The sequence below is a fragment of the Procambarus clarkii genome, chromosome 82 (assembly GCF_040958095.1).
Source record: "Procambarus clarkii isolate CNS0578487 chromosome 82, FALCON_Pclarkii_2.0, whole genome shotgun sequence".
Lineage (NCBI taxonomy): Eukaryota > Metazoa > Arthropoda > Malacostraca > Decapoda > Cambaridae > Procambarus > Procambarus clarkii.
Window position 1 is genome coordinate 23,782,968 of NC_091231.1, and position 18,096 is coordinate 23,801,063.

The window sequence follows — 18,096 nt, forward strand, 5'->3', positions numbered from 1 at the left end:
GCACTTGACACCATATCCCCTGACTCACCGTAGCTGGCACTTGACACCATATCCCCTGACTCACAGTAGCTGGCACTTGACACCATATCCCCTGACTCACAGTAGCTGGCACTTGACACTATATCCCTTAACTCAAAGTAGCTGGCACTTGTCACCATATCCCGTGACTCAAAGTAGCTGGCACTTGTTACTATATCCCCTGACTCACAGTAGCTGGCACTTGACACCATATCCCCTGACTCACAGTATCTGGCACTTGTCACCATATCTCCTGACTCACAGTAGCTGGCACTTGACACCATATCCCCTGACTCACAGTAGCTGGCACTTGACACCATATCCCCTGACTCACAGTAGCTGGCACTTGACACCATATCCCCTGACTCACAGTAGCTGGCACTTGTCACCATATCCCCTGACTCACAGTAGCTGGCACTTGACACCAAATCCCCTGACTCACAGTAGCTGGCACTTGTTACTATATCCCCTGACTCACAGTAGCTAGCATTTGTCACCATATCCCCTGACTCACAGTAGCTGGCACTTGTTACTATATCCCCTGACTCACAGTAGCTGGCACTTGTACACCATATCCCGTGACTCACAATAGCTGGCACCTGACACCATATCCCCTGACTCACAGTAGCTGGCACTTGACACCATATCCCCTGACTCGCAGTAGCTGGCACTTGACACCATATCCCCTGACTCACAGTAGCTAGCACTTGTCACCATATCCCCTGACTCACAGTAGCTGGCACTTGTCACCATATCCCCTGACTCACAGTAGCTGGCACTTGACACCATATCCCCTGACTCACAGTAGCTGGCACTTGTCACCATATCCCCTGACTCACAGTAGCTGGCACTTGTTACTATATCCCCTGACTCACCGTAGCTGGCACTTGTCACCATATCTCCTGACTCACAGTAGCTGGCACTTGTCACTATATCCCATGACTCTCAGTAGCTGGCACTTGTCACCATATCCCCTGACTCACAGTAGCTGGCACTTATTAATATATCCCCTGACTCACAGTAGCTGGCACTTGTTACTATATCCCCTGTCTCACAGTAGCTGGCACTTGACACCATATCCCCTGACTCACAGTAGCTGGCACTTGTCACCATATCTCCTGACTCACTGTAACTGGCACTTGTCACCATATCCCCTGACTCACAGTAGCTGGCACTTGTCACCATATCCCCTGACTCACAGTAGCTGGCACTTGACACCATATCCCCTGACTCACAGTAGCTGGCACTTGTCACCATATCCCCTGACTCACAGTAGCCGGCACTTGACACCATATCCCCTGACTCACAGTAGCTGGCACTTGTCACCATATCCCCTGACTCACAGTAGCTGGCACTTGACACCATATCCCCTGACTCGCAGTAGCTGGCACTTGACACCATATCCCCTGACTCACAGTAGCTGGCACTTGTCACTATATCCCATGACTCTACAGTAGCTGGCACTTGTCACCATATCCCCTGACTCACAGTAGCTGGCACTTGACACCATATCCCCTGACTCACAGTAGCTGGCACTTGTCACCATATCCCCTGACTCACAGTAGCTGGCACTTGTTACTATATCCCCTGACTCACAGTAGCTGGCACTTGTCACCATATCCCCTGACTCGCAGTAGCTGGCACTTGACACCATATCCCCTGACTCACAGTAGCTGGCACTTGACACCATATCCCCTGACTCGCAGTAGCTGGCACTTGACACCATATCCCCTGACTCGCAGTAGCTGGCACTTGACACCATATCCCCTGACTCACAGTAGCTGGCACTTGTCACCATATCCCCTGACTCACAGTAGCTGGCACTTGTTACTATATCCCCTGACTCACAGTAGCTGGCACTTGTCACCATATCCCCTGACTCACAGTAGCTGGCACTTATTACTATATCCCCTGACTCACAGTAGCTGGCACTTGTTACTATATCCCCTGTCTCACAGTAGCTGGCACTTGTCACCATATCCCCTGACTCACAGTAGCTGGCACTTGACACCATATCCCCTGACTCACAGTAGCTGGCACTTGACACCATATCCCCTGACTCGCAGTAGCTGGCACTTGACACCATATCCCCTGACTCACAGTAGCTGGCACTTGTCACCATATCCCCTGACTCACAGTAGCTGGCACTAGTCACCATATCCCCTGACTCACAGTAGCTGGCACTTGACACCATATCCCCTGACTCACAGTAGTTGGCACTTGTCACCATATCCCCTGACTCACAGTAGCTGGCACTTGTTACTATATCCCCTGACTCACAGTAGCTGGCACTTGTCACCATATCCCCTGACTCACAGTAGCTGGCACTTGACACCATATCCCCTGACTCACAGTAGCTGGCACTTGACACCATATCCCCTGACTCACAGTAGCTGGCACTTGACACCATATCCCCTGACTCACAGTAGCTGGCACTTGACACTATATCCCTTAACTCAAAGTAGATGGCACTTGTCACCATATCCCGTGACTCAAAGTAGCTGGCACTTGACACCAAATCCCCTGACTTTACAGTAGCTGGCACTTGTTACTATATCCCCTGACTCACAGTAGCTGGCACTTGACACCATATCCCCTGACTCACAGTAGCTGGCACTTGTTACTATATCCTCGGATTCACAGTATCTGGCACTTGTCACCATATCTCCTGACTCACAGTAGCTGGCACTTGACACCATATCCCCTGACTCACAGTAGCTGGCACTTGACACCATATCCCCTGACTCACAGTAGCTGGTACTTGACACCATATCCCCTGACTCACAGTAGCTGGCACTTGTCACCATATCCCCTGACTCACAGTAGCTGGCACTTGACACCAAATCCCCTGACTCACAGTAGCTGGCACTTGTTACTATATCCCCTGACTCACAGTAGCTAGCATTTGTCACCATATCCCCTGACTCACAGTAGCTGGCACTTGTTACTATATCCCCTGACTCACAGTAGCTGGCACTTGTACACCACTATCCCCTGACTCACAATAGCTGGCACCTGACACCATATCCCCTGACTCACAGTAGCTGGCACTTGACACCATATCCCCTGACTCGCAGTAGCTGGCACTTGACATCATATCCCCTGACTCACAGTAGCTAGCACTTGTCACCATATCCCCTGACTCACAGTAGCTGGCACTTGTCACCATATCCCCTGACTCACAGTAGCTGGCACTTGACACCATATCCCCTGACTCACAGTAGCTGGCACTTGTCACCATATCCCCTGACTCACAGTAGCTGGCACTTGTTACTATATCCCCTGACTCACAGTAGCTGGCACTTGTCACCATATCCCCTGACTCACAGTAGCTGGCACTTGACACCATATCCCCTGACTCACAGTAGCTGGCACTTGACACCATATCCCCTGACTCACAGTAGCTGGCACTTGACACCATATCCCCTGACTCACAGTAGCTGGCACTTGACACTATATCCCTTAACTCACAGTAGCTGGCACTTGTCACCATATCCCGTGACTCAAAGTAGCTGGCACTTGACACCAAATCCCCTGACTTTACAGTAGCTGGCACTTGTTACTATATCCCCTGACTCACAGTAGCTGGCACTTGACACCATATCCCCTGACTCACAGTCGCTGGCACTTGTCACCATATCCCCTGACTCACAGTAGCTGGCACTTGACACCATATCCCCTGACTCACAGTAGCTGGCAATTGACACCATATCCCCTGACTCATAGTAGCTGGCACTTGACACCATATCCCCTGACTCATAGTAGCTGGCACTTGACACCATATCCCCTGACTCACAGTAGCTGGCACTTGACACCATATCCCCTGACTCATAGTAGCTGGCACTTGACGCCATATCCCCTGACTCACAGTAGCTGGCACTTGACACCATATCCCCTGACTCACAGTAGCTGGCACTTGACACCATATTCCCTGACTCATAGTAGCTGGCACTTGACACCATATTCCTTGACTCATAGTTGCTGGCACTTGTCACCATATCCCTTGACTCACAGTAGCTGGCACTTGACACCATATCCCCTGACTCACAGTAGCTAGCACTTGACACCATATCCCCAGACTCATAGTAGCTGGCACTTGTCACCATATCCCCTGACTCACAGTAGCTGGCACTTGACACCATATCCCCTGACTCACAGTAGCTGGCACTTGTTACTATATCCCCTGACTCACAGTAGCTGGCACTTGTTACTATATCCCCTGACTCACAGTAGCTTGCACTTGTCACCATATCCCCTGACTCACAGTAGCTGGCACTTGACACCATATCCCCTGACTCACAGTAGCTGGCACTTGACACCATATCCCCTGACTCATAGTAGCTGGCACTTGTCACCATATCCCCTGACTCATAGTAGCTGGCACTTGTCACCATATCCCCTGACTCATAGTAGCTGGCACTTGACACCATATCCCCTGACTCACAGTAGCTGGCACTTGACACCATATCCCCTGACTCACAGTAGCTGGCACTTGTCACCATATCCCCTGACACACAGTAGCTGGCACTTGTCACCATATCCCCTGACTCATAGTAGCTGGCACTTGACACCATATCCCCTGACTCACAGTAGCTGGCACTTGTAACCATATACCCTGACTCACAGTAGCTGGCACTTGACACCATATCCCCTGACTCATAGTAGCTGGCACTTGTCACCATATCCCCTGACTCACAGTAGCTGGCACTTGTCACCATATCCCCTGACTCACAGTAGCTGGTACTTGTCACCATATCCCCTGACTCACAGTAGCTGGCACTTGACACCATATCCCCTGACTCACAGTAGCTGGCACTTGTCACCATATCCCCTGACTCACAGTAGCTGGCACTTGTCACCATATCCCCTGACTCACAGTAGCTGGCACTTGTCACCATATCCCCTGATTCACAGTAGCTGGCACTTGACACCATATCCCCTGACTCACAGTAGCAGGCACTTCTCACCATATCCCCTGACTCACAGTAGCTGGCACTTGTTACTATATCCTCTGACTCACAGTAGCTGGCACTTGTCACCATATCTCCTGACTCACAGTAGCTGGCACTTGACACCATATCCCCTGACTCACAGTAGCTGGCACTTGACACCATATCCCCTGACTCACAGTAGCTGGCACTTGACACCATATCCCCTGACTCACAGTAGCTGGCACTTGACACCATATCCCCTCACTCACAGTAGCTGGCACTTGTCACCATATCCCCTGACTCACAGTAGCTGGCACTTGACACCATATCCCCTGACTCACAGTAGCTGGCACTTGACACCATATTCCCTGACTCACAGTAGCTGGTACTTGACGCCATATCCCCTGACTCACAGTAGCTGGTACTTGACACCATATCCCCTGAATCACAGTAGCTGGCACTTGACACCATATCCCCTGACTCACAGTAGCTGGCACTTGACACCATATCCCCTGACTCATAGTAGCTGGCACTTGACACCATATCCCCTGACTCACAATAGCTGGCACTTGACACCATATCCCCTGGCTCATAGTAGCTGGCACTTGACACCATATCCCCTGACTCACAGTAGGTGGCACTTGACACCATATCCCCTGACTCACAGTAGCTGGCACTTGTCACCATATCCCCTGACTCACAGTAGCTGGCACTTGACACCATATCCCCTGACTCACAGTAGCTGGCACTTGTCACCATATCCCCTGTCTCACAGTAACTGGCACTTGTCACCATATCCCCTGACTCACAGTAGCTGGCACTTGTCACCATATCCCCTGACTCACAGTAACTGGCACTTGACACCATATCCCCTGACTCACAGTAGCTGGCACTTGTCACCATATCCCCTGACTCACAGTAGCTGGCACTTGACACCATATCCCCTGACTCACAGTAGCTGGCACTTATCACCATATCCCCTGACTCACAGTAGCTGGCACTTGTCACCATATCCCCTGACTCACAGTAGCTGGCACTTGTCACCATATCCCCTGACTCACAGTAGCTGGCACTTGACACCATATCTCCTGACTCACAGTAGCTGGCACTTGTCACCATATCCCCTGACTCACAGTAGCTGGCACTTTTCACCATATCCCCTGACTCATAGTAGCAGGCACTTGACACCATATCCTCTGACTCATAGTAGCTGGCACTTGTCACCATATCCCATGACTCACAGTAGCTGGCACTTGACACCATATCCCCTGACTCACAGTAGCTGGCACTTGTCACCATATCCCCTGACTCACAGTAGCTGGCACTTGTCACCATATCCCCTGACTCATAGTAGCTGGCACTTGACACCATATCCCCTGACTCACAGTAGCTGGCACTTGACACCATATCCCCTGACTCATAGTAGCTGGCACTTGACACCATATCCCCTGACTCACAGTAGCTGGCACTTGTCACCATATCCCCTGACTCATAGTAGCTGGCACTTGACACCATATCCTCTGACTCATAGTAGCTGGCACTTGTCACCATATCCCCTGACTCACAATAGCTGGCACTTGACACCATATCCCCTGACTCATAGTAACTGGCACTTGTCACCATATCCCCTGACTCACAGTAGCTGGCACTTGTCACCATATCCCCTGACTCATAGTAGCTGGCACTTGACACCATATCCCCTGACTCACAGTAGCTGGCACTTGACACTATATACCCTGACTCATAGTAGCTGGCACTTGACACCATATCCCCTGACTCACAGTAGCTGGCACTTGTCACCATATCCCCTGACTCATAGTAGCTGGCACTTGACACCATATCCTCTGACTCATAGTAGCTGGCACTTGTCACCATATCCCCTGACTCATAGTAGCTGGCACTTGACACCATATCCCCCTGACTCACAGTAGCTGGCACTTGACACAATATCCCCTGACTCACAGTAGCTGGCACTTGACACCATATCCTCTGACTCATAGTAGCTGGCACTTGACACCATATCCTCTGACTCATAGTAGCTGGCACTTGTCACCATATCCCCTGACTCACAGTAGCTGGCACTTGTCACCATATCCCCTGACTCATAGTAGCTGGCACTTGACACCATATCCCCTGACTCACAGTAGCTGGCATTTGACACAATATCCCCTGACTCACAGTAGCTGGCACTTGACACCATATCCCCTGACTCATAGTAGCTGGCACTTGACACCATATCCCCTGACTCATAGTAGCTGGCGCTTGACACTTGATGTTAATTTTTGACCATTTTTGAAATTTTTTGACACAAAATTGAATATTTTTTTCTCCCTTCCTATTTATGCTATAATGCTGAGAGATGAGCAAGTTGAACCAAATTTTATATAAAACTAGTCAAAAAAGTTTGATTGAAATCGAATCATTTTTCATTTGTCACATTTTTCCGTAATATGCCCCCCACTGGTGTGCTTGTGTATAACTATTCCTGTACCAGTCTTAACACTGGTGTGCTTGTGTATAACTATTCCTGTACCAGTCTTAACACTGGTGTGCTAGTGTATAACTATACCTGTACCAGTCTTAACACTGGTGTGCTTGTGTATAACTATTCCTGTTCCAGTCTTAACACTGGTGTGCTTGTGTATAACTATTCCTGTACCAGTCTTAACACTGGTGTGCTTGTGTATAACTATACCTGTACCAGTCTTAACACTAGTGTGCTTGTGTATAACTATTCCTGTACCAGTCTTAACACTGGTGTGCTAGTGTATAACTATACCTGTACCAGTCTTAACACTAGTGTGCTTGTGTATAACTATACCTGTACCAGTCTTAACACTGATGTGCTTGTGTATAACTATTCCTGTACCAGTCTTAACACTAGTGTGCTTGTGTATAACTATTACTGTACCAGTCTTAACACTAGTGTGCTTGTGTATAACTATACCTGTACCAGTCTTAACACTGATGTGCTTGTGTATAACTATTCCTGTACCAGTCTTAACACTAGTGTGCTTGTGTATAACTATTACTGTACCAGTCTTAACACTGGTGTGCTTGTGTATAACTATACCTGTACCAGTCTTAACACTGATGTGCTTGTGTATAACTATTCCTGTACCAGTCTTAACACTAGTGTGCTTGTGTATAACTATTACTGTACCAGTCTTAACACTGGTGTGCTTGTGTATAACTATACCTGTACCAGTCTTAACACTGATGTGCTTGTGTATAACTATTCCTGTACCAGTCTTAACACTGGTGTGCTTGTGTATAACTATTCCTGTACCAGTCTTAACACTTGGAAGGTTTTTTATTGGTATATATGAACTTCGACTTAGCACTAGAGTGCTTTTAATTTGATATAATAAATGATTTACTTAAAATAATTTTTCACTGTAGCTTGAGTATCATGGTTAGCATATTTATAACTTAAATAATATTTTGTGTTTGTATGTCTTGATATTAGCATGATTAGGTTGTTCCCTTGTGATTACTAAGATGCAACTTAACTTGTTCTTGTGAGTAACTATTCTGTTTTAACATTGCCGTGAATGAGTTCCCATGATCTTGTAACATAATATGTACTGTTCTCAGTATTGTAAGTTGGTTAAAAGAAAGAGCTGTATGGTCTGTCCTTATTTGAAAAGTCATTACTTGTTGAGTAATATAAATATTGTCATCTTAGCTCTCTAGTTGTTGAGCTGTGTGGTCATGGTTAGTTGGCCTCAGCTAGCCATGGTTATTAAGCTGTGTGTACATGGTTAGCTTGCCTCAGCTAACCATGATTGTTGAGCTGTGTTCATGGTAAGTTGGCCTCAGATGGCCCTGGTTATTGAACTGTGTGGTCATGGTTAGTTGGCCTCAGCTAGCCATGGTTGTTGAGCTGTGTGTTCATGGTTAGCTGGCCTCAGCTAACCATGGTTGTTGAGCTGTGTGTCCGTGGTTAGCTGGCCTCAGCTAACCATGGTTGTTGAGCTGTGTGTCCGAGGTTAGTTGGCCTCAGCTAGTCCTGGTTGTTGAGCTGTGTGTTCATGGTCAACCCATCCTCCTGTTTAGATAGTAGTGGTTGTAACTATGTGCGCAATAGTACAAATATTGACGTACTAAGCAATTGGACAGTAGAATTTGGTACTATTCACTCTATATATTCCGAAAAAATGACGCTGAAAAACAAACTTAAATATTCCAAGGCCTAGTATAGAACACATATGTACTATATTATGCCTCAGGTAGCGTGTATTAGGCCTGTGGAGGTTAGGTTAGGGTAGCTTAGCTTGTCTTTGCAACATAAATACAAAACCTATTCCGGTTTGGCCAAATTAGTAGAAATTTCTACTTTATAATTGCATTGTTCGTTTGTATATGTACTATGGTCCTAATGCACTGTGGAGAAATGCCCAACAGATCACTGGAACATTATCTAACACAGTGCACAGTTACACACACAACAGACCACTGGAACATTATCTAACACAGTGCATAGTTACAAACCCATTAAGATTTCAACTTAGATTCAATAGAGCAGAAGAAGTTGTTAACTTTCTGAAGCGACCATACGAGTTATAAATACTCATACTCCGCCCAAGTAAAACAGAAACAAGCAACATTTAGTGGGCCAACCAAAGGCTTAGGGCCCGCCCAGTGGGCCAGACAGAGGCTTAGGGCCCGCGAAGGAATATCCTTGCAAAAAAAAAATATGGTCCTAATCGTTATTATAAGTACTACCAAAACAGGAGGATAGGCTGTCATGGTCAGTTGGTATCAGCTAGCCCTTGTTGATCTGTTGTGTGTTCATAGCCAGTTAGCAGCAGATATCTACAGTTAATGAGTTGTGTGGTCCATGGCCACTTGATATCAGTTATCTCTGTAATCTGCTGGTGATTATAGAGCTGAGGACGATATGTGTTTATCACTGATATTTAACAATGTGTTTATCACTGATATTTAACAATGTGTTTAACATGTTATTCAATATACTTTTGTTTTTATTTTTCACAGGATCTGATTTCTATATATTATTTATATGGGTCAAAAAGATTAGTAATGTCAGTCAATATATTTTGGTCAATATGTTTCCCGACCCAATTTAAAATTTTAATATTGATCATGTTTTAATTAACTTATTATAATGACACATTTAATTCAAGAAATGACTTAATATAGTTCTTGTTGCATTTATGAAATTGCACAAGCCTGCATTTTGAAATATGTTTTCTATTGTCAAAGTTTATTTTTTTGCACTGAATCTAAATTACATCGCTGCACTGAACTAAAACATTGCAAAGGTTTCGCTCAATCAGCTTAGATTTTTCACCTATTCCAGTGACTGATAAAACCTTGTCTTTAGGTTAAAATTCTCAACAGCAATATACATTAATGTGTAAGAAAAGTTGTCTTCAATGATTTTGGTTTGTGTTTTGTAGTGGTAAGGTCAGCGGGCTAACATGTTAGTGTTCCGTCGTCTCTGGTACCTTCCTTACATAGTAGGAATATCTTGGTGGAACCTGGCCCCTTGTTCCTCACTCTAGTCAACAACAGTTCTCAGGGAAATAATTCAGATGCGATCTGAGAAAATACAATTATACTGACATCAATGGTCCCAGACTTGATATTCTTTATCAGTTCTTCAGCATCCATGTTCCAGACTTAATACTCTTTATCAGTTCTTCAACATCCATGTTCCAGACTTAATACTCTTTATCAGTTCTTCAACATCCATGTTCCAGACTTAATACTCTTTATCAGTTCTTCAACAAAGTGCACGAATTCTGAAATTCGGCGGTTCCAGGAAATTTATTCACTTCTGATTTGAAGGCTTGCCTTGCATTCCTCTCCGTCTCACTCATTACTCTTTCCAACTGGTCGTCCTTTCTCAGAACCATCATAAATTCCTGCATACAAGTTAGCATCACTTTAACATGAACATTTATGTTCTATGAAAACAGAAGCTAGACTTTCTTTATTCATGATCTTGATTTTTTTTCATCAATTCACTTTTCACATAAAGAGGTGGCAGCAAAATTTGAGGAGGACAGACTAGAGGTTGAGCAGCCACATTATGTGAGGCAAGTTGAATGGCTTCTGGAGATGGCCTCCACTACACTCATAGTGTTTGTCACCTGCTCCACTCTCCCACAAAGACAACCCGGGTATTTGGACTAGCCTCCCTGCATTCATATTCTTACAGACATAAACAAAACTGAAGAGGTAGGCTTTTATATGAATAAAATTAGATTACGAGAAAACTTGAGCTGATCATAGGTAACCAAATACAGATTTGAATTCAACCCCTTGAAAATTTACAGAATCTGTCTACAAAAACTTGGCAGTAATAATGACGCAGGCTTGTGCATTATCAATCATTTATATGTATTATTTAAAAGAGTATTAGCAACATAACATCCTGTTCTCAGTTTAGGCAAGAGATGTTGTCGATCCTCTCGTAGGTTAGTTAGATTAATTGAACACAGTTATATTATTCAATAAACCAGGATTAATCTGTATCATCAACAACCATCAAGTGATAAGTAGGTTTACCTCAGGTTTAAAAAATGTTAAATATAAATTTCACCAAAGAAATATTTAGGCAAAACTGTATGTAATGTGAAACTTTCCATCATTGTATTACATGGTGGTGCTGGATATAACGGACCTATTATAGAATCTGGTAATATTTTGCTTGTTTGCTTATCACTTGACTGTTTATATTTGATGTAAACTTATATATAAGTAGTTATGAACATATATATCTTGCCAGATGGTGGCACTGTTACCAGTGGTGGAGTTATGTGTAACTCTCCAGATGGTGACACTGTTACCAGTGGTGGAGTTATGTGTAACTCTCCAGATGGTGACACTGTTACCAGTGGTGGAGTTATGTGTAACTCTCCAGATGGTGACACTGTTACCAGTGGTGGAGTTATGTGTAACTCTCCAGATGGTGACACTGTTACCAGTGGTGGAGTTATGTGTAACTCTCCAGATGGTCACACTGTTACCAGTCGTGGAGTTATGTGTAACTCTCCAGATGGTGACACTGTTACCAGTCGTGGAGTTATGTGTAACTCTCCAGATGGTCACACTGTTACCAGTCGTGGAGTTATGTGTAACTCTCCAGATGGTCACACTGTTACCAGTGGTGGAGTTATGTGTAACTCTCCAGATGGTCACACTGTTACCAGTCGAGGAGTTATGTGTAACTCTCCAGGTGGTGACACTGTTACCAGTGGTGGAGTTATGTGTAACTCTCCAGGTGGTGACACTGTTACCAGTCGTGGAGTTATGTGTAACTCTATATATTATGTTGCTGTGTGAGTTTTTTTCTTAAATTATCACATTTATTACTTTGGAATTTAATGAACAAAATTCTTAAAAACTCTTGTTTACTCTTTCGTAAGCTGAACAGGAAATAAAATAATAAACAAACATTCTGTTCACCAAAAAAATTTGAGGAATTTCCTTAACTAGTTATCACAGTTCTAACTAATTTGGGAAATTTGCTATATTTGCCTCACACAGCTCCATTCATTATAAAAATACAAAAAAATACAAAATTATGATTTATAATGTTATTTCTGATTTCGAGATGTTACTTTGGCATGGTTTTCATTACATATATTTGTGAAATACATGTCAGAAATAATAAATAATTAATCCACTTTTTTTTTAATGATCCCTTATTGAAACAAGAAAATAACACTGACCTAATAATTAATTGATAGACTCCCTTAGTACACGACAGCCAGAGCTTTGTCTACTATAGAGAGATGTCAACTTCAAGGAGCACAGAGATATTCTGAGGAGTACGGCGTGCTGCTGGCCCAGACGTCGACTCAGGTAGTGGCGTGAGTGCAGGTGCGGCGACACACCAGCCAATCAGGAACAGGCAGGCGGAGAATGAGTAGTTTGCTGGTTTGACGGCGGGCGGGAGCCGGTGTGTCTGGTGGTGCAAGGTACGCTTTGCTTCCTGGGCAAAACATTTGGCGATACTGGTGGACGTATCTTCAATATAGTATCGTGTACTTGAATGACGTAAATTGTGTAGGGAAGAGCAGGCTCAATCTCTCTTGAAAGAGATTAGCGTCACAAAATATATATATATATATATATATATATATATATATATATATATATATATATATATATATATATATATATATATATATATATATATATATATATATATATATAACTGAAAACTCACACCCCAGAAGTGACTCGAACCCATACTCCCACAACTGGTATGTACAGGGACGCCTTAATCCGCTTGACCATCACGACCGGACAAAAGGAAGTGATAGCCGAGGCTATATGAACCACTTCCCCGCCGGCACTCGGATGGTAATCTTGGGCATAGCATTTTATCAAATCACCTCATTCTTTGGGGCACACGTGAGGAACACAAATGCAAACAAGCCTGAATGGTCCCCAGGACTATATACAACTGAAAACTCACACCCCAGAAGTGACTCGAACCCATACTCCCACAACTGGTATGTACAGGGACGCCTTAATCCGCTTGACCATCACGACCGGACAAAAGGAAGTGATAGCCGAGGCTATATGAACCACTTCCCCGCCGGCACTCGGATGGTAATCTTGGGCATAGCATTTTATCAAATCACCTCATTCTTTGGGGCACACGTGAGGAACACAAATGCAAACAAGCCTGAATGGTCCCCAGGACTATATACAACTGAAAACTCACACCCCAGAAGTGACTCGAACCCATACTCCCACAACTGGTATGTACAGGGACGCCTTAATCCGCTTGACCATCACGACCGGACAAAAGGAAGTGATAGCCGAGGCTATATGAACCACTTCCCCGCCGGCACTCGGATGGTAATCTTGGGCATAGCATTTTATCAAATCACCTCATTCTTTGGGGCACACGTGAGGAACACAAATGCAAACAATAGCCTCGGCTATCACTTCCTTTTGTCCGGTCGTGATGGTCAAGCGGATTAAGGCGTCCCTGTACATACCAGTTGTGGGAGTATGGGTTCGAGTCACTTCTGGGGTGTGAGTTTTCAGTTGTATATAGTCCTGGGGACCATTCAGGCTTGTTTGCATTTGTGTTCCTCACGTGTGCCCCAAAGAATGAGGTGATTTGATAAAATGCTATGCCCAAGATTACCATCCGAGTGCCGGCGGGGAAGTGGTTCATATAGCCTCGGCTATCACTTCCTTTTGTCCGGTCGTGATGGTCAAGCGGATTAAGGCGTCCCTGTACATACCAGTTGTGGGAGTATGGGTTCGAGTCACTTCTGGGGTGTGAGTTTTCAGTTGTATATAGTCCTGGGGACCATTCAGGCTTGTTTGCATTTGTGTTCCTCACGTGTGCCCCAAAGAATGAGGTGATTTGATAAAATGCTATGCCCAAGATTACCATCCGAGTGCCGGCGGGGAAGTGGTTCATATAGCCTCGGCTATCACTTCCTTTTGTCCGGTCGTGATGGTCAAGCGGATTAAGGCGTCCCTGTACATACCAGTTGTGGGAGTATGGGTTCGAGTCACTTCTGGGGTGTGAGTTTTCAGTTGTATATAGTCCTGGGGACCATTCAGGCTTGTTTGCATATATATATATATATATATATATATATATATATATATATATATATATATATATATATATATATATGTTTCATTGAATATGACCGCATATTCTGTATTTATTATTTTCTGGTTTAGGGCTTCTATCCCTCTAACTATTTTCTTAGCATCAGGGCTTAATTGGAATAGGAGTTCTCCAAAACTCATTTTCGTACTTTTAAGGTGAAGAAAAGAAGTGATTTACTATAGAGTGTATTACACTTATTTGTATAATTTGCACGACGTTTCGAACCTCCATGGTTCATTCTCAAGTGAACAGATCTTACAATACTAGTTGATTTTATACCCGCATTAGGTCAGGTGATAATACAATGAAGGTGAAAACATGGGGGGATACATAAGGGATAAACATAGGGGCTGCAGAAGGCTTATTGGCCCATACGAGGCATCTCCTATCTAAACACAAAGATTAATCCAGTGTAATTGGCCTGTTATGTTGGACATTGTCTTCTGTGTTGGCATCGATATGTTCTTGTCTTGTCCTTACTCTCATGGTGGGTAGAGTAAATAGTTCCGTGATTTGGGTGTTCATGGTAGGTCGCTCTATTCTTATGTGAATTGCCTCAAGAATTTGTAATCTTCTTGAATCTTGGGTTTTGTCTATTATGCAAGTATTCTTGTTCAACATTTCTCTTGTTAGAGTAATGTCATGGGCTTGTCTCATGTGATTCCTAGGGGCACCAGATTGAAGATGGCATGTCAAACGCCTCGTCAGCTTGGTCGACGTCATACCTATGTACTTACATTGAAGGTTACATCCTTCGTGGGGGCAAGTGTACATGTATACAACGCTTGACTGCTGTAGAGGGTTCTCCGTCGGCTTCGGGCTGTTTTTGATAAGGAGTTCGGAAGTCTTCTTGGTTTTGTAGAATATTATCAGGTTTATGTTTTGGTTAGGAGTAGTGCTTTTTACTCCTTTACGGATTATTTCTTTCATTATTCTTTCCTCTTTTATATGTTCACTGTGCATGGTTGATTTGTAATATAATTTTATTGGGGGTGTTGTGGTTTCTGTTCTAGGTTCTGAATTATACCAACGGTCCAAGTGTCTTCTTATAGCAGCGTTTATTTCCGCGTTGCTATATCCGTTGTTCACCAATACCTGAGTTACTCTTTCAAACTCTCTACTCACGTTGCTCCATTCAGAGCAGTGGGTAAGCGCTCGACGAATATAAGCATTGAGAACACTGGCTTTGTATCTTTGGGGGCACTCACTTCTACCGTTAAGGCATAAGCCTATGTTGGTGGGCTTGGTATATACGTTGGTGCTTAAAGAGGTTCCTGTTTTTGTTATTAGTACATCCAAGAATGGCAGACTGTTATTTTCACTATTTTCATGTGTAAATCGGAGTACTGACTCTCTCTCTAGGTGTCTTTTTAGGTCAATTAGTTCATCTGAGTCTTTTACTATTACGAATATGTCATCTACATAACGGCAGTATACAGTTGGTTTTTGTCTGCTACTGAAGACCCAATCTTCGATGGTTCCCATATAAAAATTAGCAAATAAAACTCCTAAGGGGGAGCCCATTGCTACTCCGTCTATTTGTAAATACATGTCTCCTTGTGGACTGATGAAAGGGGCTTCCTTTGTACATGCTTCGAGAAGACTTTTCAAGTGTGGCTCAGGTATGTCTAATTTGGCAAATTATACAAATAAGTGTAATACACTCTATAGTAAATCACTTCTTTTCTTCACCTTAAAAGTACGAAAATGAGTTTTGGAGAACTCCTATTCCAATTAAGCCCTGATGCTAAGAAAATAGTTAGAGGGATAGAAGCCCTAAACCAGAAAATAATAAATACAGAATATGCGGTCATATTCAATGAAACATGTTTGAAAGAAAACCTGCTGCCAGTATACACCAAAATAAACCCACATGACCCAGCAGTCCGCAATACAGAGTTTACCTATAGGTATAGGCAAGAGCTCATTCGGCATCAACTAAACAAGAAGAAGGAAGCCCTCCAAACCTTTATAGAGCAGGCGGAGCATCTGTTAAACAAATGAACCCAGTACGACATCCCTATCCAACTCAAGCAAACCATCAACAGTGAACTATTTAACCTGAAACAACAACATAAAACTCTTGTAGAAACAAAGACACTCCGTAAGTTAACATCCCTAAACGGTGGACAGCTAAAAATCCCTCGTCCTAAAGATGGCTACTTTAACCTGACTTCTTATGATCTTACCCAGGACCAACGAGACCTCTTAAATCTTGGTCTAAATTGTCAATTCTTATCTAAACCAAAGATGCATCAAAAACGCCTGGAAATCGAAATGCTTCTGGACGATATCCATAAGCTAGAAGACAACAAAAAAGTCATCACCACTGACACACTTCAAGCTGAACTACTTGCAGAAGCAGGGAAAAAACGAGGAACATATTCATCTACAATCTTAACCCCACGACTCAAAGAAGCAGCGAAACAACTAAAAAATCTGAAAGACGTAACAATAAGAAAAGCCGACAAAACAGCAGCATATGTATTGATTCCTACCCATGAATACATGAACAAAATTAGCGACATCCTAAGTGACGACTCCAAATTTCAACGAATCACGAGGAACCCCGTAGAAGACCTTAAGCGGAAAGTAAACAAAACAATTACAGCAATCAACGCAAAGAAAGGTAGTGTGCATTTCAATAAACTTCAAGGCGACTATGGCTTAGGATATGCCTACGGCAATGTTAAGACGCATAAACCAGGTAACCCACTACGCCCTATAATCAGCCAAATACCAACCCCAACTTATCACCTGGCAAAGAAACTCAATGAACTCCTAACTCCATACACTCCAAGTAAGTTTAGTCTACAATCATCAGCAGATTTCCTAGAATTGATCAAATCTACCCAGCCCGATGGAATCATCGCTTCCCTGGACGTTGAATCCCTTTTTACCAACGTCCCAGTCGACACAACCATAGGAATGATACTGGACAGAGTATACAGAGACGAGAGCACCCCCAAATTAGACATACCTGAGCCACACTTGAAAAGTCTTCTCGAAGCATGTACAAAGGAAGCCCCTTTCATCAGTCCACAAGGAGACATGTATTTACAAATAGACGGAGTAGCAATGGGCTCCCCCTTAGGAGTTTTATTTGCTAATTTTTATATGGGAACCATCGAAGATAGGGTCTTCAGTAGCAGACAAAAACCAACTGTATACTGCCGTTATGTAGATGACATATTCGTAATAGTAAAAGACTCAGATGAACTAATTGACCTAAAAAGACACCTAGAGAGAGAGTCAGTACTCCGATTTACACATGAAAATAGTGAAAATAACAGTCTGCCATTCTTGGATGTACTAATAACAAAAACAGGAACCTCTTTAAGCACCAACGTATATACCAAGCCCACCAACATAGGCTTATGCCTTAACGGTAGAAGTGAGTGCCCCCAAAGATACAAAGCCAGTGTTCTCAATGCTTATATTCGTCGAGCGCTTACCCACTGCTCTGAATGGAGCAACGTGAGTAGAGAGTTTGAAAGAGTAACTCAGGTATTGGTGAACAAC